Here is a 27,861-nt window from a genome sequence, read left to right on the forward strand (position 1 = left end):
CATAGCCAGAAACCCAGCAAATCTACACAAAAACCCAGCAAATCTGAACAAAAACCCAGCAAATCTCCACAAAAACCCAGCATATCTGCACAAAAACCCAGCGAATCTGCACAAAAACCCAGCGAATCTGCACAAAAACCCAGCGAATCTGCACAAAAACCCAGCAAATCTACACAAAAACCCAGTGAATCTACACAAAAACCCAGTGAATCTGCACAAAAACCCAGCAAATCTACACAAAAACCCAGTGAATCTGCACAAAAACCCAGCAAATCTGAACAAAAACCCAGCAAATCTACACAAAAACCCAGCAAATCTGAACAAAAACCCAGCAAATCTACACAAAAACCCAGCGAATCTACACAAAAACCCAGTGAATCTACACAAAAACCCAGTGAATCTACACAAAAACCCAGCAAATCTGAACAAAAACCCAGCAAATCTACACAAAAACCCAGTGAATCTGCACAAAAACCCAGTGAATCTACACAAAAACCCAGCAAATCTGAACAAAAACCCAGCAAATCTACACAAAAACCCAGCGAATCTCCACAAAAACCCAGCGAATCGCACAATACCCAGTGAATCTGCACAAAAACCCAGCGAATCTGAACAAAAACCCAGCGAATCTGCACAAAAACCCAGCAAATCTGCACAAAAACCCAACGAATCTGCTCAAAAACCCAGCGAATCTCCACAAAAACCCAGCGAATCTGCACAAAAACCCAGCAAATCTACACAAAAACCCAGTGAATCTGCACAAAAACCCAGCAAATCTACACAAAAACCCAGCAAATCTACACAAAAACCCAGCAAATCTACACAAAAACCCAGTGAATCTGCACAAAAACCCAGCGAATCTCCACAAAAACCCAGTGAATCTGCACAAAAACCCAGCGAATCTGCACAAAAACCCAGCGAATCTGCACAAAAACCCAGCGAATCTGCACAAAAACCAGGCGAATCTGCACAAAAACCCAGCGAATCTACACAAAAACCCAGCGAATCTGCACAAAAACCCAGCGAATCTGCTCAAAAACCCAGCGAATCTACACAAAAACCCAGCGAACCTCCACAAAAACCCAGTGAATCTGCACAAAAACCCAGCAAATCTGCACAAAAACCCAACGAATCTACACAAAAACCCAGCGAATCTGCACAAAAACCCAGTGAATCTGCACAAAAACCCAGCAAATCTACACAAAAACCCAGCGAATCTACACAAAAACCCAGCAAATCTCCACAAAAACCCAGCGAATCTGCACAAAAACCCAGCGAATCTACACAAAAACCCAGTGAATCTGCACAAAAGCCCAGCAAATCTACACAAAAACCCAGTGAATCTGCACAAAAACCCAGCAAATCTACACAAAAACCCAGTGAATCTGCACAAAAACCCAGCAAATCTGAACAAAAACCCAGCAAATCTACACAAAAACCCAGCAAATCTGAACAAAAACCCAGCAAATCTACACAAAAACCCAGCGAATCTACACAAAAACCCAGTGAATCTACACAAAAACCCAGTGAATCTACACAAAAACCCAGCAAATCTGAACAAAAACCCAGCAAATCTACACAAAAACCCAGTGAATCTGCACAAAAACCCAGTGAATCTACACAAAAACCCAGCAAATCTGAACAAAAACCCAGCAAATCTACACAAAAACCCAGCGAATCTCCACAAAAACCCAGCGAATCGCACAATACCCAGTGAATCTGCACAAAAACCCAGCGAATCTGAACAAAAACCCAGCGAATCTGCACAAAAACCCAGCAAATCTGCACAAAAACCCAACGAATCTGCTCAAAAACCCAGCGAATCTCCACAAAAACCCAGCGAATCTGCACAAAAACCCAGCAAATCTACACAAAAACCCAGTGAATCTGCACAAAAACCCAGCAAATCTACACAAAAACCCAGCAAATCTACACAAAAACCCAGCAAATCTACACAAAAACCCAGTGAATCTGCACAAAAACCCAGCGAATCTCCACAAAAACCCAGTGAATCTGCACAAAAACCCAGCGAATCTGCTCAAAAACCCAGCGAATCTGCACAAAAACCCAGCGAATCTGCACAAAAACCAGGCGAATCTGCACAAAAACCCAGCGAATCTACACAAAAACCCAGCGAATCTGCACAAAAACCCAGCGAATCTGCTCAAAAACCCAGCGAATCTACACAAAAACCCAGCGAACCTCCACAAAAACCCAGTGAATCTGCACAAAAACCCAGCAAATCTGCACAAAAACCCAACGAATCTACACAAAAACCCAGCGAATCTGCACAAAAACCCAGTGAATCTGCACAAAAACCCAGCAAATCTACACAAAAACCCAGCGAATCTACACAAAAACCCAGCAAATCTCCACAAAAACCCAGCGAATCTGCACAAAAACCCAGCGAATCTACACAAAAACCCAGTGAATCTGCACAAAAGCCCAGCAAATCTACACAAAAACCCAGTGAATCTGCACAAAAACCCAGCAAATCTGAACAAAAACCCAGCAAATCTACACAAAAACCCAGCAAATCTACACAAAAACCCAGCGAATCTGCACAAAAATCCAGCGAATCTGCACAAAAACCCAGTGAATCTGCACAAAAACCCAGCAAATCTGCACAAAAACCCAGCGAATCTACACAAAAACCCAGCGAATCTCCACAAAAACCCAGCGAATCGCACAATACCCAGCGAATCTGCACAAAAACCCAGCGAATCTGAACAAAAACCCAGCAAATCTGCACAAAAACCCAGCAAATCTACACAAAAACCCAGCAAATCTACACAAAAACCCAGCGAATCTGCTCAAAAACCCAGCGAATCTACACAAAAACCCAGCGAATCTGCACAAAAACCCAGCGAATCTGCACAAAAACCCAGCGAATCTGAACAAAAACCCAGCGAATCTGCTCAAAAACCCAGCGAATCTACACAAAAACCCAGCGAATCTCCACAAAAACCCAGTGAATCTGCACAAAAACCCAGCGAATCTGCACAAAAACCCAGCGAATCTGCACAAAAACCCAACAAATCTACACAAAAGCACAGCAAATTTATACAAAAATGCAGCAAATCTACACAAACATCCAACAAATCTACACAATAATGCAGCAAACCTACATAAAAACCAGGTGAATCTCCACAAAAATCCAACTCAGATAACAGATGTAATTAATTCAGCAGCTCTGACACGACAGAAAATACTTTTAGGAAAAAGATACCAATCATTTCGCACAAGGTAATATTGGATATTTTCAACACTTTGTTCATTAAAATGGGATTAATTAATGTCAGCAATTATTTTTACAAGTTTGTAACTTGTTTTTTAATGAGCTGAATTGTTGGTTCGCTTCTTTTTTTTTCTTCTCTTCTTAGCATCAGATGGTGAATTATGTTTATTAAGGGAAAAAAAAAAAAAATATATATATATATATATATATATATATATATATGTGTGTGTGTGTGTGTGTGTGTGTGTGTGTGTGTGTGTAGAGAGAGAGAGGTGATTTGATTGTTTTATTCATTCATTCATTTTCTGAACCTGCTTTATCCTCACTAGGGTCACGGGGGTCTCTTGGAGCCTATCCCAGCTACATAGGGGCGAAGGCGGGGTACACCCTGGACAAGTCGCCAGTTCATCGCAGGGCTGAACATATAGAGACAAACAATCACTCTCACATTCACACCTATGGGCAATTTACATTAACCAATTAACCTATTAGTGCATGTGTTTGGAGGGTGGGAGGAAGCCGGAGTACCCGGAGAGAACCCACGCAGACACGGGGAGAACATGCAAACTCCACACAGAAAGGTCCCACACCCCGTCGACTGGTGTTGGAATCGAACCCAGGACCTTCTTGCTGTGAGGCACGAGTGCTAACCACTGCACCACCGTGTCGCCCCTTGATTGTTTTAATACATGTAAATATTCTTTATTAAACATTATAAAGTCAAAAAAATATGCAAAATCTCATGTAAAGTTAGGGCAAAACACTGTATTTTAATTATGGAAAATTGCTGTATTTTTATGAGATGGTTATTTTCTGTTATTTTACAGTATTTTTTTGGCACCCCTGCTGCCGGAATAATAGTGTTTTTTTACAGTTTTTTTTTTTTTTTTTTACAGTGTATAAAAGGTAACTATGAACGTAAAAGTAGCACAGAAAAAAAAAAAAAAAACCTTTGAGAGTAGAGTTAGAACCATCTTCTATGTTCAGTCAAAGTCAGATTTGCTAAACTTATATATGTAATCCAAGGCACCCAACAAGTTTTACATTTCTGTTGTTCAAGTTGTAAAGAAAATGTGAGTATAAAGGCCCTTTTTTGTTGTTTTAAAAAAAGAAAAAACATAAGTCTTCTTCTTTAATGACCACAGGATGCTGGTGCCTCATATGAGTCAGACTGCATGGATAATGTAACAGACAGCAGACATTAACTCTGCACTTGCAGGGTGTCACAGTCATAATCCCTCCTTTGATTCCTCTTTATGGCTGTTATGTATTATTCCACTGGAAATAGGTCAGAGTAAAGAAAAATGAAGAAAAACAAGCTATCTGCTGCATTCAGGTGTTTAATCTGCAAGGCGTTCCACATATCTGACACTGACAGACGGTAAATACATCAAATACATCAGACTGTTCCGTTGTCAAAGCCAGTGTTCGTCTGTTGGAGGCTTCGACAGCAGATGAAGGGTTTAGGAACTCTGGTCTGAGCCGCTTTACACACATGCAGGGGCAACAAAGGTTTGGACCTGACCGGCCCGCTGTCCAGGGGGCGTGGATGGGGTGGTGGTGGTCAAAATGTCATGTCTAGGGATGGGAATCGTTAAGAATTTAATGATTCTGATTCCATTATCGATTTTGCTTATTGATCCGATTCCTTATCAATTCCTTATCGACTCTCATTGGGTGAGGGAATGAAAGAGTACTAACAGGTGCGTTTGCATGAACTGTCTTTTATATTTTCATCTGCACAGAAAATAGAACATATACAGTATGAACAAATACAAAGAACAGATGACGCCAGGCCCAGTTCGGGGGGGGGGACGTTGGCGTGCAGTGAAAGTGAAACTGGAACCGGTTCGACTCTGCTCATCTCCTGTTGTTGTGCACCTCATTTCCTTTCCTCTACCTTCAGAAACTTGTAGTTGGGTACGACATTTGTTGCCCACACCGGAACCAGAACTGGGCCTGGTGTTCACTCTGCCGCTACATTCACAAGCATCGCTAAGTAGAGAATCAAACATGTGACATTCCTGTAAAGGAATCACATGTGGACAAATGTTTGAGCAGACTGGACGGATTCCACCTTTAGAAGAAATGGAAGCTTTGACAGTGTTCCAGTGGACCTGGTGTGGTCTGTGTAGACCTGGTGTGGTCTGTTTGGACCTGGTGTGGTCTGTTTGGACCTGGTGTGGTCTGTGTAGACCTGGTGTGGTCTGTTTGGACCTGGTGTGGTCTGTTTGGACCTGGTGTGGTCTGTTTAGACCTGGTGTGGTCTGTTTGGACCTGGTGTGGTCTGTTTAGACCTGGTGTGGTCTGTTTGGACCTGGTGGGGTCTGTTTGGACCTGGTGTGGTCTGTGTAGACCTGGTGTGGTCTGTTTGGACCTGGTGTGGTCTGTGTAGACCTGGTGTGGTCTGTTTGGACCTGGTGTGGTCTGTGTAGACCTGGTGTGGTCTGTTTGGACCTGGTGTGGTCTGTTTGGACCTGGTGTGGTCTGTTTAGACCTGGTGTGGTCTGTGTAGACCTGGTGTGGTCTGTTTGGACCTGGTGTGGTCTGTTTAGACCTGGTGGGGTCTGTTTAGACCTGGTGTGGTCTGTTTGGACCTGGTGTGGTCTGTGTAGACCTGGTGTGGTCTGTGTAGACCTGGTGTGGTCTGTGTAGACCTGGTGTGGTCTGTTTAGACCTGGTGTGGTCTGTTTGGACCTGGTGTGGTCTGTGTAGACCTGGTGTGGTCTGTGTAGACCTGGTGTGGTCTGTTTGGACCTGGTGTGGTCTGTGTAGACCTGGTGTGGTCTGTTTGGACCTGGTGTGGTCTGTTTAGACCTGGTGTGGTCTGTTTGGACCTGGTGTGGTCTGTGTAGACCTGGTGTGGTCTGTTTGGACCTGGTGTGGTCTGTGTAGACCTGGTGTGGTCTGTTTGGACCTGGTGTGGTCTGTGTAGACCTGGTGTGGTCTGTTTGGACCTGGTGTGGTCTGTTTAGTCCGTTTCTGCCTCAACACCATGTTGGCTTCCTTCTGACCAAAACAATGCAGCGTACGTGTGACGTCATCGCACATGTGCAATGAAGGCGGAATCGATAAGCAGAATTGTTAAACAGGAAGGCAAATGATTCCAAGGAATCGAGCTACCGGGAACCAGTTCTCAAAAAGAACCGGTTCTCGATTCCCATCCCTAGTCATGTCCTATAAAACACTGATATTATTTAAGCTCATGTCACACAAATCAGCCCACAACAAAATCATTACAGTGTATGTGTGACACCTGTGCCCTAGGCTGTACATGTGTAGTTCTAACAGATGGGAACACAACACCAAATTCCCCCAAAGCAATAATATTTGACCAAAACACAAAATAATGTCTGTGAAAAACCCTTGCATATGTGTGTGTACACATTAATGAAGGGACAATGACACATCCTTGTACCCAAGGCCTTTATTATTTTATATATTATAACAAATTCATTTGTTCATTCATTCATTTTCTGAACCCGCTTTATCCTCACTAGGGTCACAGGGGTCGCTGGAGCCAATCCCAGCTACTTATGGGCAAAGGTGGGGTTCACCCTGGACATGTGACCAGTTCACCACAGGTCTGAACATGTGGAGACAAACAAACACTGTGACATTCACAGCGATGGGGGATTTAGATGAACCAGTTAACCTGTCAGAGCATGTGTTTGGATGGTGGCCTGGTCTGACAATAGGCCCCGCCCCCCTCCTCCACTCACTCACCACACTCATATCTCATCTCACACACACACACACACACACACACACACACACACACACACACACTGGTTCACTTGCTCCACCCCCATACTGCTGTCAATCATTCACCCATTTCTTAAAGCCACACCCACTCTGTCCTCTGCTGAACTAACTCCTGAGGTCATCTACATCCATACATCGATGCAGAGAAAAAAAAATTCAGTGAGTGGGTCAATCCTCGCATCATAAATTTGTTTTTATTGGTGCAAAATATCCAAAGATATTACCAAAGTTCTGTTAAAAATATGTTTTTTCAAATAAAAATAATATATCAAAGGAAATACTTTACAGAAACAAGAAAAGCACTCAGAGAGCACAGACCTCCACCAAGACAATCTGTACCCCCCCCCCGATCACCACCAAAATTTAATAATTTCTTCCTTGTGCCAGTATCAACATTTCCTGAAAATGTCATGAAAATCTGTCCATAACTTTTTGAGTTATCCTGCTAAAAAACAAACACACAAACAAACACACAAACAAACACACATGCAAACACACAAACAAACACACATGCAAACACACGAAGCAAAGCGATCACTCTACCTCCTGGTGGAGGTAATAAAGTGAAATGAAGTTACAAGAATATATCATTATTCTAACGCAGACCCCTGACATCCTGGTTAAAATTCGATCTGGAACGCAGAACTTAATCAGCTCAGACTTTTCACCAACTGGCCCAGAAACAGGATAATGCAAAATGTATTGAATGAATGCATTTGCATTGGGGTTAACATTCTAATAAGCAAATGCAGAAATGAGCCCCAGATCCACAAAAGAAAACCTGTGATTTACAGAACAGACATTATGGGGGAAATATCCAGCAAACTGTGCAGCCAAGCAGATAACATTACAGCGCTCCTGTACCACTGACATGAATATAAATGAGGCAATATTCATACATTTCATGTGAAACTGGAGTAGTTTTTTTATACAAATAAGCTAGCACAAATCTGCACAGTCAGTGAACTGGTGACATATCCAGGGGGTACTCCAGCTTTACCTGATGTCACTCCTGCAGTTGAATGGGAAATAAATGAATGGATTCAAACACCACAGAGTCTGACTGATCTATTTAACCCTCTGGTATCCCGTCCACCAAGGCCCTTACTAAGCACCAAGTGGGCCTTTTTGGCACACTTGTGGAATAATGTCAAAAAAAAATTTTTCATACAGTTTGTTTTTAATTCTTTTACACTTTTTTCTATTTCATCAACTTGAGCCGTAAATAAAAATACCAAATACTCAATAATTGTCACATTTTTTAACCCTTTAAATGCTGTGTTTGTAATGTAAGCAGACCTTTTTTTTTTTGGATGCAAAAAAACAAACAAAAAAATTTTTTTTCAATATACTACATAAAAAGTGGATCACATATTTGATTTTTTCATCCTGGCATATGTCAGTGATTAACTCCAACATTGGTTAATTTGCATTATTATTTTTGGCGCTAGGTCAAATGTTCAAAAATACTAGCATCTGTCACCAAGTGTGCGTAAAATGCACACCTATAAATCAAACTATTAAATATTATATATTGATTTATTTTTCTGCTCTAATTTGATTTTATTTTTGTAAATCCAGCTCAGTCCTAATCATACAGATCAAATGTTAGAAATAGTGCGTTTTAGGCACACTGTGCAGACAGATGCTAGTCTGGTCATTTTCTTTTGTTTACAATGTGCACATTTGAGTTGGTGGACAGAATTTTAAAGATCATGCAAAAATGAACAACTTTTGAATTCTAACCTTATTTAAATTGTGAAAAATAATATGAAGTTTTTTAAAACGAAGTGCAAATTGTGCCTAAAAGGCACACCTGGATACCAGAGGGTTAATATCTGCATGGAGTGTTTATTAGTTACACTCACATTAACTTTCATTTTGTGAGGCTTGTATAGAAAGTTTTTACATTTTAAAAAGGTAAATTTTATTTATTTTTTTTATATTTTCAACCTGGCCCTTAATATCCTTCTGTAGGCTTGAATAATATTTCATTAACATTTAATATCAAGTGAAAATTCTTTAGACTTTCATCAAATTAAAAATAAAACATATATCCTGCCAGCACTGATAGATGCTTTATTACAGTTCTGTCACTTTATGAAACTAGAATCTGAGATTAACAGTCTCTGAATACCACCATATTAATTATTATAAGATCCTGGCTGTAGATATTGCTGTTGTTGGTATCTGCTGTAATAGGACACAGTCTGTAGTGGAGTTTCAGCTGCAGTGTGGCGCTGCTGCCAGCTGTGAGCCGACAACACGGGTGGCAGGACTACAGTTTCTGAAAAATCCTGCCTATATTCAGTCACATGTAAGATTCAGACGTTAATGGGCTTTTTTCAGACCTGCCGGAGTCAAATAAATAGCTGTAAATTATTCTGAAGGACATTGCAGTTGTGCTATACTCTTGAAATTGTTGCAAAACATGTGAAAATTGGCAACTGGTTGTGGAGATAAGTTTTTTCCAGTTTTTATTATGGAGCTGTGTACTGAAATGTCTGGCTACGTTCAGACTGCAGCCAAATGTGGCCCAAATCTGATTTTTGGCCCATATTTGACCTGTATCTCATCTGTTAAATACAGTTTGAACAGCATAAATCTGATTTTTTCAATCCAACCCAGGCCATGTTTATTTGTGGTCCTAAATCTGACACGTATCTGATATTTTACAATGTGACTTCAGTCTGAACGACAATTTTCATTCATCTTTTTCAGTTATTTCAACTTGACCACATCACTGGTCTACAATTTTTTAGAAATGATTTGCTTCAGCCATTAAATGTGCTAAATGTTACGTATTTTAATAAGATTAATTGGAAAATAAATGACAAAAGTGCCGGTTTGCTGATGTTTTCAAGGTATATGATAAAGTGTTATTACACATATATATTGATTTATGTACATTTATATAATAGTTTTATAAATCTTCCACTAAATAGAACCTGTAAAGTGAATGTATTCTAATGTGCAGACAGTGTTTTGAAGTAGATCTTGTAGCTCTGAGACAAATATTCCTTTTGAGTCAAACCCATTCTCTCATTAATTCTTGAATTTCACATTTTGACCCAAGGCTGTATCTTGGAAAGTTCAGCCAACCAGCATTTATGACTTGATTTTTCTTTATCAGTGACTCTCATGTGGTAAAATTTCATTACTTTTATTCAGGAAGCATTTTCCTTGTAGACCAGTGGAATTACTTAAATGCCACTAAACTTCTCCAGTTCGGTAAACTCTATTACTTTAGTACAATCAACATGATTTGCCTTTTACTCTACAAGCTTAATTGAGTTGAACCAACTTCATTTTAATTCTGTAAAAACTACTCCATTTAGCTCTACTGACTCATTGTTTAACTTTTATTCCACTCAAAAATGTCCATACAAGTAGTTACCTTAATTTTTTGAGTTGGTCTAACTTATTTCTGTGAATCAGAACAAATTCCACAGAGAAGTTCAAACTACTTATTATTACTCTAAGCATCTTAATTATTAGATCTGTCTGCATTTTAATATCACAATTGTACACAATACTGTTGTCCCCATGTTATAACAAACAGTAAAATTATATTTTTCAAGCATTGAGGAGTTGCATTGAACAATGTAACTGTAATCAGTAATAAACATTAAAGGCCTGGTTCTGCCTGTGGCTCTGACTCCTGGTGCAGTTCCATAAAAATACACAAATAAACACACAAAGGCCCATAAACATTAGCATGCACACATTAACTCAAAAACACCAACACCACAACCCTGCTGAACCCCTGCACAGAAAAGAACACATTTTCAACAGTATACCCACTACCCACAATGCAATGCAGCAAACACACCACAATATAAACCACAATTTTAAACTAGAAAGGTGCAAATGTGTTTTATCCAGTCCTTGAATAATTCAAACTACTGTTGCAGAAACAAAGCTAAATTCTATCAAACATTAAAGGTGGATCTGAGATCTTAGAAAAACAGTTCCAGCAGCTCCATTTTGAAAATACTCAGTTCAACAGTCCAAACCCCTTTCTTCAGACGTCCCTCTGAAGCCACGCCTCCAGAGTGCAATGCTTGTTCCTGAGGGTTCATGGGTACTGCACAGCAACAGTTCACTGGCTGAGGTTCTGCTCCGTACCCGGGTTGGGCTCCGACGCCGTCTACGGTCCGGTCTGGCCGAACCATCTCCGACACCGGCTGAGGCTCCGCCCTCTGCTTCGCTCCCGTACGCCTCAGGCTCCTACCCTGACTACGGCCCCGACTACGGCCCCGGCTGGTGTATCCATGGATACCTCCTTCAGTTCCCTCTAACCACCCCCCCCCATCCAGAACAGTCCCAGTTCAGACCGATGGCACTAATGTTCCATTTCCTGCTGGTTTATGTTTGTGACTAAACAGTTTACTGGTGAACTTTCCATCCTAATAGAAGGAATATACCCAGGTTCTGGCTTCGCTTCCTGCACAAGTGCTCCAGCCTCTGGGAACGCGAAGAGGGGTACGAACAGAGGGGGGAGTGGCAGTTGAGTTTGATAGACATATCACCGTTCAGTCATTTCGCATGGGCGCTCAAAATGATTGGATGGTGTTTTTTCAGTCCTGCCCGTTCCACAGGTGAATGATTTTTTTAAATTTTTGTGTTAGAGCATTTAATGAATTAGTTGTAATTGGCGTGTGAAGGGGATTTTAAGGAATATAATAAAAAATGCTCCAGAAAAACATCTCAGACCCCACCTTTAAAGTTTGGTAAAGTTCTGTGTAAAATCACGTTTCTCCTTTTTTTTCTGTGTTTCCCTCCATTTCTTGTGGTGGGCGTGGTCTGTCAGTAAAACATGTCCAGGTCCGTCAGATTTGTACTCAGCTTTTAGAGAAAAGTTTATAAGATTTTTAAGTTGTATTAACTTAATATACTAAGTTACTAAGTTAAGACTGTTCCCCTTACTTTTCATTTAGACCAGGGGTGTCAAACTCCAGTCCTCGAGGGCCGCTATCCTGCATGTTTTAGATATTTCCCTCTTCCAGCCACACCTGGTTCAGTTAATGATCAGCTCATCATCATGCTCTGCAGAAGCCTGATAATGATGTAGTGGCTTCCAGGTGTGATGGAAGAGGGAAACATCTAAAACATGCAGGATACCAGCCCTTGAGGATCTGAGTTTGACACCCCTGATTTAGACCGACTTAATAAAATAACTTATCAACTGGTTTAAATGTGTACATGCAACAAACTTATGTTTTTAAGCAGAAAAAGTTGTTGATTTTAAGCTTAACTTACTGACCCCATGAGTCACACTGGACCTTTAAACTGACTTCTGATGAGCTCATGGATGGTTTTTCCCCCCTAACATCGTCAGAGCCTTCGCAGATTTCACCCTTCACAGTGAAACTCAGACGTAACTGTGGCTGAACAAGAACAGAGCCTTGTTTTTTCCAAAACAGCAAAATATAGTACTTTTCATTTCAGTGCGATTGCCTCCGGCCTCTTACATCACCCACTCAGCCTGCATCCAAATCAGCAGCGAGCATTTCTCACAATGTGAAGGATTGGATTTTGATTCCATTTGTACTCCAAACATATCCCTCACATCCACCTCTGCATCTGTCCAATGTTGTATAAAGCAATCCATTCAGTGTCAGACACACTTTTAGAAATCATTCATTTGATAAATTACTGTTATTTGTCAAATTGTGGTATTATCATTCCATGTCTATTTTCCATCTGGAGAAAACTGGGTGAAAATCATCTCTGTGAAACACCTTGACACAGTTTAAACAGCACAATTTGATGACAGCAACAATGGAGACATTTGTTTGTTGTTGACAAACAGCGAAAAGGAGGTGAAACTGAGCCAGTGGTGTACATGAAGAGCAGAACAGCAGCAACGCAATGGGGGCTTTTTGGTGTTCTGTATGTCCAGACCTTTCAACGTAGCAGATCATTTCATGGTGTAGTTGTACACATGTTAAGAAAACTGATGGGGTACACTGTAAAAAAAATCTGTAATTTAACAGAATTTTCACTGTTTATTTTACAGATTTTTCCTGTATTTTTAAGATACAGGAAAATATCAATGAAATGACAAAAACAGACTGATTTTACATGTCAAATGTAAAATAACACGAAATAAACTGTAACTGTGAATAACCAAAAAAAAAGTCAATTTAAATTTTTTTTTTTCTTTTTTCACAGAAAAAAACAGTTAAAATACATTTGCAAATGTATCATAATTTCACAAATATTTATTTTCTATTTATGAGATTAAACTGTTAATTTAAAGTTTAATACTGTAAAAAAAATGATAAAACAAGATAAAATTGCTGACAATTAACCGTAAAAGAAGTATTTGTTCTGTCAGTTGAACCAGACTTGTTTGTTAATTGACAAATATCTTGTGTAATTACAGGAGGTTTCACAACAAAAATGTTGAATAAATGTATTTTTGTGAATGTATAACATGTATAAGCACTGATAAACTGTCCAAATACAGTTTTTATCAGTGGATTGGACAACTGAGTCTCACTGAAAATTATTTATATATATATTTATAGGGAATTGGATTGTTTTAATACATGAAAATATTCTTTATTAAACATTAAAAAGTCCAAAAACAATTAGTAAAATCTCATGTAAGGTTAGGGCAAAAAACTGTATTTTAATTATGGAAAGTTACCGTATTTCTATGAGATGATTATTTTCCGTTATTTAACAGTATTTTCTCGGCACCCCTACTGCCGGAATATTACCATTTTTTATGAGTTTTTTTTTTTTTTTTTACAGTGTAGTTCATGTTTATATAAATTCCAATGTAGGGAATTCTGGGAACCCCAAATCAAATGTGTAAACCACCCATAGTCTGGATTATGTTGTTTGGATGACATTAAACCGTATGCCATGAATGACAGAGACTCCCTGATTCACCTCACTTGGATCTACAGCAGAGACATCAGGATGTCATTCAGACTAGATAAATGTGGACGGATGGTATCTGGAAGAGGAAAGGTAGGAAGGAGGAAAGAGAGGAAGAATAGGATAGAATTCCACTTCCAAAACTCCAGCTACAGGTTTTCTCATTTCCTAAATGTTCATGCTGTTGTTAAAAGCAGAGGAGATGTTACACAGCAAACACCTGTTAGGACCAAATTCAAAATGACCTTATCTGATTCAAATGCTACATTTTCTCAGGTTACACATGTCATATTTTTTTCTACATTCTATTGTGAATAAAACGTGGATTTCTGAGATTTAATATGCAACTTTTTTTACCATTTGCTCCTGCACTGTAAAAAAAAAAAAAAACACCAGTAAAAAAACATTATTATTCCGGTAGCAGGGGTGCCGAAAAAATACTGTTAAATAACGGAAAATAACCATCTCCTACAAATACGGTAATTTTCCATAATTAAAATATAGTTTTTTGGCCTAACTTTCATGAGATTTTGCATATTTTTGATAATTAATTAGTTAATTAATGTTTAATAAAGAATATTTACATGTATTAAAACAATCCAATTCCCTATATATGTATATATATATATATATATATATATATATATATATATATATATATATATATATATATATATATATATATATATATGTGTGTGTGTGTATATAATTTTCAGTCACACTCAGTTGTCCAATCCACTGATAAAAACTGTATTTGGACAGTTTATCAGTGCTTATACATGTTATACATTCACATAAAATACATTTATTCAACATTTTTGTTGTGAAACCTCCTGTAATTACACAAGATATTTGTCAATTAACAAACAAGTCTTGTTAAACGTACAGAAAAAAAAACAAAAAACCTTCTTTTACAGTTAATTGTCAGTAATTTTCTCTCTTTTTTTTTTTTTTTTTTACAGTATTAAACTTTTAATTAACAGTTTTAATCTCATAAATAGAAAATAAATATTTGTGAAATTATGATACATGTGCAAATGTATTTTAACTGTATTCGTCTGTGAAAAAATAAAAAGTTTCTTTTAAAAAATGGACATTTTTTGGTTATTCAGTTACATTTTTTCATGTTATTTTCCATTTGACATGTAAAATCACAGTCTGTTTTTGTCATTTCATTGATATTTTCCTGTATCTTAAAAATACAGGAAAAATCTGTAAAATAAACAGTGAAAATTCTGTTAAATTACAGATTTTTTTACAGTGTGTTTTGCACCATCAAAACCCAAGTAATCCTTTGATCTGGCCCTTGATATGTTCTCCATGTTCTATCATGAAGAAAATATGTGTTTGGGAGATTTATTAGTCATTGCATTCTGTTTTCTTTTGCACTTTGTAACAGTGTTTGAGTGTGACATTTGTGGCGGTGCTTTCATAACTTTGCAATTAGTGGTTTTGAAGAGCAGCATAATTAGGGATAAGAAGCCATTCAGCAGGTAGATGTAGGAGTTTATCAGCAGGTCTGTGAATCACTGTGTGTTACATAAGAGGATGACCAAGACTCGGTTTCTTAAAGACTAATGTACATTAATGTTTCCTCCTCATGATTCACACCAGTAATCACACATGATGGAGAATGTCTTCTGTTGTGTAATAGTGTTTTTCCACCTTACGTCTGCTCCTCATGACAGAGGTGACTTAAAACTTGAAAAATGAAATTGGGTATTAACTTTAAAGCTATGCTTGGAGACATACAGGATACAATCTGGTCGATAATGTGCTCAAAGAAAAAAGAAAAGAAAGTCAATAAATGTATCAAAAGGCAGCGTCATGTTTGACCTGTCACCAGAGTATCACAGTGATCGCAGAGCATCAGGAGAAACATTTTCATCTAAAAAACCTATTATCAAGGGGAAGAGAAGAAAAAGCTCTGAAATTGTTTTCCAACCTATTTGCAAAGCAAAATACTCCTCACAAAACAGTCAGTTACTCAAGAATCAGAAGATAAATATGAGCTGCATTATGTCACACAAGTTTTCTAAAGAGTAAGCCTTGATTTGACCGATTTTATGAGAATGCAGTGGGTTCTGTGGATGAGTTATGCACCTGACTGGATCCAAATATCAAATTACGTATAGTATAGTATAGTATAGTATAGTATAGTATAGTATAGTATAGTATAGTACAGCACAAGATAGGATAGGATACCATAGGATAGGGTAGGACAGTAGAGTAGAGTACAGTACAGTACAGTAATAGTAATAGTATAGTATAGTATAGTACAGTACAGTACAGTACAGTACAATATGGTATAGTATAATACAGTAATAGTATAGTACAGTACAGTACAGTAATAGTAATAGCATAGTATAGTATAGTATAGTATAGTACAGTAATAGTATAGTATGGTATAGTACAGTAATAGTATAGTATAGTACAGTACAGTACAGTAATAGTATAGTAATAGTATAGTATAGTACAGTACAGTAATAGTATAGTATAGTACAGTACAGTAATAGTACAGTAATAGTATAGTATAGTACAGTACAGTACAGTAATAGTATAGTATAGTATAATATAGTATAGTATAGTATAGTACAGTACAGTAATAGTATAGAAATAGTATAGTATAGTACAGTACAGTACAGTAATAGTACAGTAATAGTATAGTATAGTACAGTACAGTAATAGTATAGTATAGTACAGTACAGTAATAGTACAGTAATAGTATAGTATAGTACAGTACAGTACAGTAATAGTATAGTATAGTATAGTATAATATAGTATAGTATAGTACAGTACAGTAATAGTATAGTAATAGTATAGTATAGTACAGTACAGTAATAGTACAGTACAATACAGTATAGTATAGTACAGTACAGTAATAGTATAGTAATAGTATAGTATAGTACAGTACAGTAATAGTACAGTACAATACAGTATAGTATAGTACAGTATAATACAGTGATAGTCCAGTCCAGTCCACAAAGGCCTTGTTCTAATCTCCTCCAGCCTGTCCTGGTTCCTTCCAGCTCTGCCTCAGTGCTTCGTCATGAACTCTCTGTCGTTGCATTTTTCTTCTGTTGCTGATCATCGTCTTCCTCATCTTCCTTTTAAACTTTGTAAGTTACTCTGAGTCTTACTCTTCTTACTTTACTTTTTTATGATTTTAAGTTTGAAACTCAACAGGATTGAGAGGTAGTAGAGGAAAGTGTTGATGAGGAACCTGACAGAAGACTGTCCTGCTCAGTCTGCTCACATCTGTCTGACTGTCAGTCCAAACTGCAGTCTGTCCCACCTCCTCTAACTCCACTGCTTCTCAGCCTTTTTCTGTCGGACCCCCTTTTGGAGGATGAAAAATCTCCAGGCCTCCCCTCAACACCAACAACATTTTAACGGCGGTGTGATTATAACTCTTATTGAAAGAAACATCAATACTGTAACAATACTTTTTGCTTTTCCTTGAATAATTTTTTGTTCAGATTAAAAATAATGTAGATTTTTGCTTGAACAGTACAAATAAACCCAACCAGACTGCTCCGAGACAATAGTTTTCCAAATAAAAATAGGAAATGTGCAGTTATCTTACAACTATGACAATAAAGTTACTTTTTTTAAAATAACAAACTCATTTTGGTAACAAAGATGAACATTTGAACAGTATCAGTGGGTCAGTTAACCTGTTTCCGTTGCACATCTCAGAACATTAAAGTGTAAACTGTACAAACTGTGCAAAAACAAACACATTTTTCTTTTCCATTCTTCAAACCTAAACTCTTTCGTCTAGTGCCACATCACCATGGCGGTAGATTGGTTTGTTTATATTAATCTTTTTATTGGATTTCATACACACATGGTAATATCTAACATGTACAATATTTCCAAGTGTTCTAGTTGAAGTTCGTAAACTGTTGTCGTTATACAATGTATCCAGAGAGCAACAGTTTTAATCTAACCTAAATGCTTCTATGAATGAACTCTAATCAGCCATTATCCCTACTTCCCACCTTGAAAGAAAAGACAGAATAAAACAAAACACAAACACAAAAGGAAAAGTGTGTGTGTGGTAGATTGGTTTGTTGTACGTCACTAATATGAGTCCAAGGTGCTCCAGCGCTAAAATATTTGTTACACCTGCTTTATGTTCTAACCCAGGGCTGTCAAACTCATTTTCTTTCAGGGGGCACATTAGGCTAAACTGATCTCCAGTGGGCCGGACCAGTAAAACAATAGCATAATAACCTGTAAATAATGAGGATTCCAAATGTTTCCTCTTTGTTTTAGTGCAATCAAAATAAAATTATAAAAATATGTACATATGCAAACCATCCAAATTAAAATGATGTGAATAACCTGGAAAAAAAAAGAAATTTCTTGAGAAAAATAAGTGCAATTTTAACAATATTACACCTTGTTGAGCCGCATTATGTAATAAATTCCCATTATGTAATAAAAGTTCAAAATGTAATAGGAATGTCACGTCATCTTGTAATAAAGCCGCATTATGTAATAAACTGACGCATTTTGTAATAAACTACGTCAACGCGTTATATAGTAAATTTTTTCACATTATGTAGTAAGTTATTACAATTTGAGAAATTTATTACAAAATGACACTTTTTTTTTTTTTTTTTTTTTAATTAATAACATGGTTCATTATGTGATAACAATACAAATTAATATAATTTCAGAGCAATTTAGAAGAAATTAGTGACAGGAGCTACAGGTAATGGAATCAGAACTTTAACCACAGTTTAAAGATGAAAATAAAAATGTGTCAGGTGCATTTTGTAATAAATTTATCAAATTGTAATAACTTACTACATAATGTGAAAAAATTTACTACATAATGCATTGAGGTAGTTTATTACAAAATGTGTCAGTTTATTACATAATGCAGCTTTATTAGAAGATGACGTGACATTCTTATTATTACATTTTGAACTTTTATTACATAATTGGAATTTATTACATAATGCAGCTCAACACACCTCAACTTACCATTTATACATGCATATTATGGACTGAATCTACAAAGGCACAAAATATTTAATAACAGGAAGAATAATGTTAAAATTTCACTTTTCAAATGTCAGGCTTTTCGCATTTTATTGTTAAAGGACAGTTTGTAAATGTTAATATTTTCATTTTTACACTAAAACAAAGAGAACTAGAAGCACTCGGAGAGCGCAGACCTCCGCCAAGGCTGATCAGTGGCCCCCCCCGTGGGCCCCCCCACCCCCGATCACCACCAAAATGTAATCATTTCTTCCTTATCCCATTTCCAACAAACCCTGAAAATTTCATCAAAATCTATCCATAACTTTTTGACTTATGTTGCACACTAACGGACAGACAAACAAACAAACAAACAAACAAACCCTGGCAAAAACATAACCTCCTTGGCGGAGGTAAAAATTTGGAGTTGTCATTACTTATTTATGCACTAAGAGGGAATAGAAACGCAACATTGTGCTTTAGTGATATTAATTTGAATTTTTCATAATTTATTGAGCAACATCAATTTGTATCATATTCTGTATCATTCTGTTGGAATAACGCCGATGTGCCCTTGTGCGCATATTTTCCCTACGGACGTCCGTCAGCACCAAACCCACACTGGCACAGTATGACCGGATGCCATCCTCTCGTAGCCGGTGTGGCGTTGTCCTGGAGCTGATGGGTCTTTCGTGACGTCCTACTGTCTCTGCAGCGCTACGAGACGCTGGCAGAAAACGCTCACGCAGGTGCAGGACTCGTAGGTGCCCATCCTGTGCACGGGAAAATACGTAAGTAAAGCTTTATTTATATAGTACTGTTTAAAACAACATGTTACAAAGTGCTTCACATAAAGGAGAGATAGATCAGATCAAATCACATTTTAAGCCAATTTACAGAAACCAACAGAATCCTCCAGGAGCAAACACTTCTGACTGTGACAGCGGAAGGAAAACGGACCTTTAACAGCAGAAACCTGGAGCAGAACCAGACTGAGGAGGATGGACGAGCGACAGGACCAGCTGGGGTTAAAGAGAGAGAGTAAAGGAGGAGAAAAGAGAGAGTGATAGAGATAGAGAGAGACTGGGGGAGGGGGGGGAAAGAGGGGAGGTAGGGGGAGACGCATGGATGCAGCTGATGCACAGAAAACTGGACTAGAACATCTGTGGAACTGTAGAATAAACACTATCAGAACTATATGGAGAAGTGAGTGATGACGATGAAGGAGGAGAGAGGCAGGAACACAGCAGCAGGTCCAGAGATGATCCAGGGAAAACCTATGATGATCCTGGGAAAAGCTGTGATGATCAAGGGAAAACCTGTGATGATCCTGGGAAAATCTGTGATGATCCTGGGAAAACCTGTGATGATCCTGGGAAAATCTGTGATGATCCTGGGAAAACCTGTGATGATCCAGGGAAAAGCTGTGATGATCAAGGGAAAACCTGTGATGATCCTGGGAAAACCTGTGATGATCAAGGGAAAACCTGTGATGATCCTGGGAAAATCTGTGATGATCCTGGGAAAACCTGTGATGATCCAGGGAAAAGCTGTGATGATCCTGGGAAAAGCTGTGATGTACCTGGGAAAACCTGTGATGATCCTGGGAAAACCTGTGATGACCCTGGGAAAAGCTGTGATGATATTAGGAAAACCTGTGATGATCCTGGGAAAAGCTGTGATGATCCAGGGAAAACCTGTGATGATCCTGGGAAAAGCTGTGATGATCCTAGGAAAACCTGTGATGATCCAGGGAAAACCTGTGATGATTCAGGGAAAACCTGTGATGATCCAGGGAAAACCTGTGATGATCCTGGGAAAAGCTGTGATGATATTAGGAAAACCTGTGATGATCCTGGGAAAACCTGTGATGATTCAGGGAAAACCTGTGATGATCCTGGGAAAACCTGTGATGATCCAGGGCAAACCTGTGATGATCCTGGGAAAACCTGTGATGATCCTGGGAAAACCTGTGATGATCCAGGGAAAACTTGTGAGGTGATAAAGCACAGAGACTCCAGGGAAGAAGTCAGGTCAGTAACATGTATTAACTGGGGCGTAAATATAAGAGAGAATTAGGAGAGAAAAAGTCAGGGAGAAAGAGGAGCAGAGAGGAGGTGATAGAGGAGGAAAGACAAGAATAAGAAAACAGTTTCCACATGCAGATACAGACTTCCTGGCACAAGCAGCACACACTGAACGAACACCATGGTCACATATGTCCCAAACAACACCTAAGACAGACCCACAACTTACACTGAATACACCAATACAGACACAATGTAAATGTAAACAAACCTCCATACACAAATATATGCATACACACACACACACACACACACACACACACACTACACTGTCCTGATTTTCTGAAATGCTTGTTTATAATAGGTGGAACATGTGGTCGGCCGGGTCGTGGTCTGTCCGCCGTCACACCCGTCTGTGCGTAGCGTCTGCAGGTGTGAGGTGGTGGATGTGTGAACACCAAAAGGCCTTCTCCCCTCTCCTCGGACACTCCGGCTCTCAGCGTACCAGTGTCTGCTCCTCATGTTTGCTGCTCAGCGTGGTGTGCTGTCCGTCTGTGACAGCCGCATTTTTCCAACGGGTTTTTATAGCCTCAGCCAGTTGAGCAATATTCATCTAAAGAACTCATTAAAAGTTTTCAAACAATGTCACATCCAACCACTCCTGAAAAATCAGGCATTGGCAGCGTCCACCACCTGATTTTAGCGCCTGAGCTGAAAAATGTGGTTCCATTGTTTCAATACTCACCAGTGATTGACAACAAATTATGTTTTGTGTACAAAGTAGTTGCATGCAATTTTACTCTATGTTGTACTTTGCTGCGTTTCTAATGCCCCTTAGTGTAGATGTAATGTAATATTATGTTTTTCACATTAAACTAAGAAAATTTGGAGTCATTATTTATAGGTTATTATGCTATTATTTTAGTTGAGATCACGTTGGTCTGTATGTGGAACCTGAACAAAAACAACTTCGACATCCTTGACTGTTCAGCTCTTCAGTGTAATTTTTGCGCTTTGCAAATTCATCCCATGGGCTGGATTGAACCCTGTGGCGGGACAATTTTGGCCCCCGGGCCGCATGTTTGACAGCTGTGTTCTAACCTGAAAAAAGAAAAAAAAAAAAAAGAAACATCAAGGAATGATCCAATGCACCCCCCCCCCCCCCCCCCCGACTTCAACAAAGGGACAGACTTCTTGTCAGCATTTCTCCACTTTTAATGCAAGACCTGAGGCTTTAATTATATGTCTGCCTCTAAATGCACCACATCTACCTGTACTCGAGGACATGCTGTGACCTTTAAGTCCACGTGTTCCACATGTTCACCAAGATATAAAAGACAGTCAGAGAAAGACCAGACTCAGACACCTGACAGACTCCAGGAGTGTTGGTCATAGTGTATGGACACATGTTCACCTCACTCAGATCCTCTCTTCACACTGTTTTCTCTCTTGTTCTGTTTCATTTCTCCCACACTGTGTGGAAAGTACAGTCGGTCTCATGAACTTTTGTGCCATTTGTTTTTCAATCAATCAATCAATCAATAAATAAATATATTAGGGATCAGTGGTGATTTCTCATAGACAGCAGTGGAAGCTCGGCTTCCCCTAAAATTACGAAAATTAAATGGTTAAATATGTTCGGTTGTGTTGACATTTCATTGACAACAAATGCGTTAGAACACGTTCATCTCAAAGATAAGTTCGTTCAGAATCAGTTTTATCACAAATCAACGGACGCGATGTTGTTCACTTCTCCTCCATTCCCATGTCTGTGTTTTCTCCTCCATCTCTGCTCAGTGCATTTGTCTGCAGACTGTGTCCGTCTGTGGGCTTCAATGGGACTGAGTGGAACTGTTTTTTTCATTGCGTCAAAATTGGACGGTAATTGGATAAATACCCACGATGTTGTCCCGCCCCCGGACGCCGGGCGTCTCTGGGGGTGAATGGAGCTGTGGGCGGAGCTCGGCCGGGCCGGACGCCAGAATCCCACGTGCTGATTGGAGGATCAGTCGAAAGGCTGAATCCCGTTTGATTGACAGCTGTTTTCAGATCTGCTCCTTCACTGACACAGTTCAGTTTAATACCGTCACACATTCTGCTGAGAAAGAGAGAGAGAAACTACGATGAAATTACTGGTTCATTTCTTGCACTGTAAATAAAACACACTCATTGGACTTCCTTGTTTCAATTTAACATAATTTCAGTGTTTTCTTGTTTCAGTTCCATAATTGAATCATTTCTTGTTCAGTTTAATATGGTTTTGTAGATAGTTAAATTAGTCAAACTGTCGGCTAGGTCACAGTTAAAGGAGCATCTGTAGTTTAAAAAGGCTGAAGTCTGACACCCACAATGCACTGGGCCAAGGCCGTCTGAGCAGACCAGCTCTGCTGGACATTCAGAGGACACTGGTCCAGTCCTGGAAAAGACGCCTACTGGTACGATAAGGACACTGAGCATTTTCTTAATTCTTTATTTTTTATTTTTTATTTTTTTTGTTGTAAGCTGACAATGAGCTTCCCCTGTCTGAAAGATGAGCAGCCGCCACTGTTAGGGATGTAACGATATGAAAACGTCATATCACGGTTATTGTGCCCAAAATTATCACGGTTATCATTATTATCGTGGTATTGTTGAAATGTGCTCAAAATGTTCAAAAAGTACTGATACACACACTGAAGTAATATAACCAAGTAGTATTTTGAAAAAAACTAATACAGTAACATGCACAATGTACTTTCTGTTGCAGAAACATTCAAGTAATAACATGTGAACAACAAACATACAAATGTGCATTAAAGTTGGCACCTTATGGACACAAGAGATATCTGCACCAGGGCTGGAACTGAGAGGATCTGATCAGTATCAGTGCCATTATCAGTTCTGATTATCAATCCAATTCCTTATCAATTCTCCTATTGATTCCTGAGGTGTTTTTGAGTGTGAAAAAAAGGAGTTGGACAGGTCAGAGTGGAGTTTGTTTGAACATTTTCAGATCAAATCATTCCCAGTGTCACACATATACAATATTGTACACACATATACACTATTGTACACACATGTACACTATTGTACACACATATACACTATTGTACACACATATACACTATTGTACACACATATACAATATTGTACACACATATACACTATTGTACACACATATACACTATTGTACACACATGTACACTATTGTACACACATATACACTATTGTACACACATGTACACTATTGTACACACATATACACTATTGTACACACATGTACACTATTGTACACACAAACAGAAAGGGAAACAGTCAGATTTAACTGAAATATTTAATGAACAAATGTAAATATTCTGAAACAATGAGGATTTAAAACATGTTAGACTGATCTGATCCAGACTGGTCAGTGGTTCAGTCCTGGTCAGTGGTTCAGTCCTGGTCAGTGGTTCAGTCCTGGTCAGTGTCCTCTGGTCCAGTTCCTCTGGAGGTCAGTCAGTGGATTTCCTGTTGAATGTCCTTCAGTTCCTTTGGTTTTTACACACATCATGTGTCTTTGTACAGTTGAAGCTCACTCATTTGGGCTCATTTGAACTGACAGGAGTTTGTCCTGAGTATCTATATTCAGACGGTTTCAATGTTGGGGTTCCAACTAGTGAGGACCGGGTCTGTGCGTTCGCTTGCTAGGATGGACCGGGTCCGTGCAGGAGCCACTATCCCTGAATCTCTGTTGCTCTGTCCGTGCAGGTTCCTTCCACCATGTTTCCAGAGGCCAAACATTACAAACTGCACACACACACCTGGAGTGCCGCTGCTTCTTCAGGAAATGAACAGTACCGTGAGTTTTCTAGGTGTGGTAATTAAACACGGATATCATAATAATTAGAATTGAAACGGTAATACTAACCGTCGGAAATTTTACCGCGGTTTATCATTATACCGGTTATCATTACATCCCATATATATATATATATATAAGTACCTTGAGCAGTGTTTCTCAACTGGTGGGTCGCAATCCAAAAGTGGGTTGTAACTCTGTTTTCAGTGGGTCGTGGGCCTTTGTCTGGGTAAAAATAATGTTAATGAAGCAATAATGCACTCTATTTTTTATGGAGCTGAACCCCGTCTATTCACACTCCCCAACAGTAGGTGGCACTAATGTATATTTTCTGTGCAGAGATGGAAATATAAGACAGTTAATGCAAACATACCTGTTTTTATTATTTTATCCCTCACCCAATGAGAATTGATAAGAGAATCGATAAGGCAAGGCGAGGCAAGTTTATTTGTATCGCACATTTCACCAACAAGGCAATTCAAGGTGCTTCACACAGGACATTGAAATACAACAACAGGGAAAAGGAAACGCATTTAAAACATTAAAGCTCTACCGTATGATGTGGCATTTTTACACTTTTCTTTTGTCATCTTAAAATGCTCCTAATAAGCGTGTGTCAAACTAAAATGGAAAAGAAATCCGCCAGGTATTGAAACTCAAAAATGTTTAATTCTCATATATTTCTAATAAAAGTCTGACCAATCATTTTAGTCGGTCCGAATAAAATAATTGGCCGAACCTGACTGAGCCTCCTGTCAATCATCCATTACGGCCGTCCAGCATCCGATCCATTATCTCCGTCTCACATCTGATATGTGTCCCTCTGAATCTGACGCTTCACTGTCGCTGCTTCTCCTGTCACTGACCACAGTCTACTGACCACTGACCACAGTCTACTGACCACTGACCACAGTCTACTGTCTAGGATGTGTTTGGATAGAACTGACATGCACATGTGGAAGGGAAAAAACGGATTTATGTACAGAAACGACAACTGAGGGGCACAAACAGGAGTCTGATGAATGAAGGATGGAGATAAAAGTCCGGAAGTCAGCTGTACTGGACTGAACAGGTCTGCATGAAGCTCAGCTTTTCTGACGGTGGGACTCATACAGGTACATGTACCTGGTGTCACACATGTAAGATGATGTAGGATGATAATTGTATGGACTATGTCCACGGAAAATTCGCGGAGGCTGCGCGTTCACAGTGCGCGCCCATCCCCTGGGCACTGCAGTGAAGACCCTGACCCAGTACTGCACAGACCAGGTCTACTGATGGAACAGGTCTACTGATGGAACAGGTCTACTGATGGAACAGGAGCCGTGAGCCCGCGGCAGGTGGATGATGCATCTGATTACTGAGGGAGGGGTCCGCGGACACGCCAAAATGGACCAGACCTCCACCTCTGCTTCCTCCTCCGTTTCCATCGCGCATCAGATGAGAGGAGGAGGAGCCTCAGAGCTCAGGGAGAGGGAAGGGGGCGGGGCTTTGGAGGGAGGCGGGTTGTTCATGTTCAAACTTTTACAAGTGCTGTGAGAAATGCCACATCGGTAGGCATAGCTTTAAAAGGTGATTAAAAACAGCAAGTAAGAAAACAAGACATAAAATTTAAAAAAAATAAATAAATAAAATAAAATAAAAACACACACATTAAAGTAAGAGTTGCAGTGCAGAGTTTCAAAAGAGAATATAAAATTTAAAAGTCAAAAGCCTTTTAGTCAGCGGCAGCAGTGAACAGGTGAGTCTGGAACCTGGACTTAAAAGAACTCAGATCTCAGACCTGATATTTTCTGGTAGTTTGTTCCAGATCTACGGAGCATAGAAACTGAACGCTGATTCTCCAGGTTTAGTTCTGACTTTTGGAACCCAGAGCAGACCTGCACCAGACCACCTGAGTGGACTGGATGGTTCAGACTGGACTAGAAGGTCTCTGATGGATTTTGGGCCTAAACCATTCAGTGCTTTATATGCTAGTAAGAAAATTTGGAAGTCTATTCTCTGAGAGACAGGGAGCCAGTGTAGAGACCTGAGAACTGGACTGATGTGGTCCAGTGTAGAGACCTCAGAACTGGGCTGATGTGGTCCAGTGTAGAGACCTGAGAACTGGACTGATGTGGTCCAGTGTAGAGACCTGAGAACTGGACTGATGTGGTCCAGTGTAGAGACCTGAGAACTGGACTGATGTGGTCCAGTGTAGAGACCTGAGAACTGGACTGATGTGGTCCAGTGTAGAGACCTGAGAACTGGACTGATGTGGTCCACTCTCTTGGTCTTAGTGAGGACATTCTGGATCAGCTGCAGTTGTCTGATAGACTTTTTAGTCAGACCAGAGAAGATACTGTCACAGTAGTCAACTCGACTAAAGATAAATGCATAGACTAGTTTTTCCAGGTCCTGCTGCGACATCAGTCCTTTAATCCTAGAAATGTTCTTGAGGTGATAGTAGCTGACTTTGTGATTGTTTATATGTGGTTTTTAAAATTCAGGTCTGTATCCATGACAACACCCAGGTTCCTGGCCTGGTGTGAGGTTTTGAACTGAAGTGACTGGAGCTGCATGCTGATTTTAAGACGTTCCTCCTTGGGTCCATAACCGACTACCTCAGTTTCTTCTGTTTAACTGAAGAAAATTATGGCCCATCCATTCAGATATTTGCTCCATGCATTTACCCAGTGCTTGTATGGATAAGGAATCAGATCGATAAGCAAAATCAATAATGGAGTCGGAATCGTGAAATTCTTATCGATTCCCATCCTTACATATCATATTCATCATTTGGATATTTACCACACAATAACTTACTTGCTGCTGTCTGTCCCATAGAAGAACAAGACAGCGGGGAGTTTGTTTTGGAACTATTGAGGCTTACATGAACCATGTGATCACCACAGTGGTGAAATCAAAGCGTGTCGCAACTCTCTCTCTCTCTCTCTCTCCATGGTTCTGGATTGGACAAATGCTCTAACACAGGGATGTCAAACTCATTTTCTTCCAGGGGCTAAATTTGAGACTTTTTTGGCTTAATTGAAGATTTTTTTTACTTAATTGAAGATTTCTTTTGGCTTAATTCAAGATTTTCTTTAAACTTCATTCGAGGTTTTTTTTTTTTTTTTTTTTTTTGC

Source organism: Sphaeramia orbicularis, chromosome 19 (assembly GCF_902148855.1).
Source record: "Sphaeramia orbicularis chromosome 19, fSphaOr1.1, whole genome shotgun sequence".
In the NCBI taxonomy this organism is placed as follows: Eukaryota; Metazoa; Chordata; class Actinopteri; order Kurtiformes; family Apogonidae; genus Sphaeramia; species Sphaeramia orbicularis.